Source organism: Capricornis sumatraensis, chromosome 10, assembly GCF_032405125.1.
Source record: "Capricornis sumatraensis isolate serow.1 chromosome 10, serow.2, whole genome shotgun sequence".
Lineage (NCBI taxonomy): Eukaryota > Metazoa > Chordata > Mammalia > Artiodactyla > Bovidae > Capricornis > Capricornis sumatraensis.
Genome location: NC_091078.1, coordinates 53,819,232 through 53,821,824, shown reverse-complemented (window position 1 = coordinate 53,821,824; position 2,593 = coordinate 53,819,232).

Genomic DNA, 2,593 nt, shown 5'->3' with positions numbered 1-2,593 from the left:
CCATGGACTGTAGCCCACCAGGCTCCTCTGTCCAAGGGATTCTCCCAGCAAGAATACTGGAGTGGGCTGCCATGCCTTCCTCCAGGGGATCTTCCTGACCCAGGGATTGAACCCATGTCTCCTGCATTGCAGGTGGATTCTTTACCTCTGGACCACCAGGGAAGCCCCTGATTTCTGAGGGGAGGCAGTAAAAAGGATAACTTTCACCTGGCTCTTGCTGTCTTGGCGTGCTTGCTCTGGGAGAATGGAGCCACCATGCCACAAAGACCCTGTGTAAGGCCCTCCCAGGGAGAAAGTGGCCTCCCCGCAACAGCTGGCATCAACTTGCCAGCCCTGTGATGCGTCATCTTGGATAGGGGCTCCTCCAGCCAAGGTCAAGACTTTCAGGGACTCCAGGTGACATCCTGACAGCTTCATAAGACCCCTGATCTGCAACTACTCAGTTTGGCCACTCCTCCATTCCTAACCCAAAGAAATCATGAAAGACAAGAAAGATTTATCGTTGTGTCAAGCCACAATGTTTGAGGAGAATGTGTTACATAGCACTAGCTAACAAATACAGTAGCTGACCCAGACTCACTCTCACCTTGGGAAGATGCCATGCCTGAGAGAGTAGAGAATGAGAAGAGAGGTTGGGTGGAGATTATGAGAACAAAAAGGAGGGCAGAGAAGAGAAAGGAGGCAGGGATGGAGGGTGAGAGGGAGTCAAGCAGCTCTCTCCTCCTCCTCTGGTTCCTACTTAGCTCTTCCTTTTCTGACTTTCCATCCCTCTCTTTATCTCCCCATTTGGACAGCTGGCTTCTGAAGACAGGGCAGGGCTCCTCTTTCTTCTCTGTGGCTCGCAAAGCCTGGCAGTGTCCTCCAGAAAGGGAACCAAGACTAATGGGTAAGACTGGCCGGCCAAAGGTGAGTCAGCATCAGAAGGAACATTCTAAGAGAGTTTGGCAAAGAAGTCGTGACAGGACATGAGGCTTTAGACAGGGACTCAGCTGTGGACCCTGTTTCGTGGACAGTGGTTGAAGGGCAGGTTCTTAGAGGCGCCAGCAAACTATTACTGTTGCCACCACTTTGATGGCCCCCAAAGAACCACATTAATGTCTCTGGGCAGCCCTCTCCCACACTGCCTCTGAATTTGGCCACATGATTACCTGTGTCCAATGGGGCAAGCATGATGCACCTGACGATCTGATAGGGACGTGCTCACGTTTCCCTGCACTCTAGTGCCTCCACCCAGGACAAGACCCCATCAACTCAGCACTTCCTTACAAGGAAGTCGCAACTCCAGATCAAGTGATATTTGAAGTTTGTTTGTGAAGTGAGAAAATGTAAGCCATTCCCTGATAGCTCAGCTGGTAAAGAATCTGCCTGCAATGCAGGAGACCCTGATTCAATTCCTCAGTCAGGAAGATCCCCTGGAGAAGGGATAGGCTACCCACTCCAGTATTCTTGAGCTTCCCTTGTGGCTCAGTTGGTAAGGAATCCGCCCGCAATGCAGGAGACCCTGGTTCAATTCCTGGGTTGGGAAGATCCCCTGGAGAAGGGAAAGGCTACCCCCACTACAGTGTTCTGACCTGGAGAATTCCATGGACTGTATAGTCCATGGGGCCGCAAAAAGTCAGACACGACTGAGAGACTTTCATTTTCAGGCCATCCCGGACCCTCTCCCTTTCCAGAAAAAACAATCGTGTCCATCTTCTAAGACCCCAGAATATAAGTAAACAGAACTCTCCTCTCACTCAAGAGATAGAAGATATTTTGTGACATAACAATAATAGGAAAGGAGAGAGATGCAACTAATGACAGACATATTCACAACAATCTGTATTATGAATATATATGTATATTTATATCTCAGCAGGCCCTGCAGAGTTATAGATGAGCTAATTAAAATGCTTATGCTTTTAGCAATGATGCTTATTGAAATCACTTTATCACCATGCAAACTGAGGTTTGTTTTCAGCTATAGTGCAATCCTACCTGGAGTATTCTGACCTAAATTATTTATGTGCCTAAAAATAAATTGCCATCCCCCATTACTAACTTTGTGGATATGTCTCAGGAGGTGGAAATTTTTGGTCAGCTCATGTGGCTCTTAAGGCTTTTCTTGCATCTTCTTTGCCTAAGAGAGGGACTGGGCTTACTGTAGAACTCCTATGGTGGGCCAAGAGGTTGAAATAAACTGAGAGAAAGGCTAGGCATGGTTAGATGCTCCTGAGTAAAGAAGGACTACTGTCAGACAGTTGGGATCCAGATGCATAACTGTTCTGTCTGGGTTCAGTTTCCCACCCTTCTAGCTCTATCAGGCGTGAAGGGGTTGGGTGTGACTACAAAAGAATAGCACAAGGAGGACTTTGTGAGTGGTAATGAAGCTGTTCTGAATCCCAAGTGTGGTGCTAGTCACATGAATCTAGAGGTGTTACAATATTTAGACCCATATTTTGACCCAGACACCCAAAAAAGTCCATTTTGTTGTGTGCTGAGAAGTCTTTTAATTAAGAGAAAAATATAAACAATATTTGGTCAGTTCAATAAAAAATCATTCTACCTGCAAATTGTATCTTGAATCGGTCTACTTGCCTCCACCTCTATTACA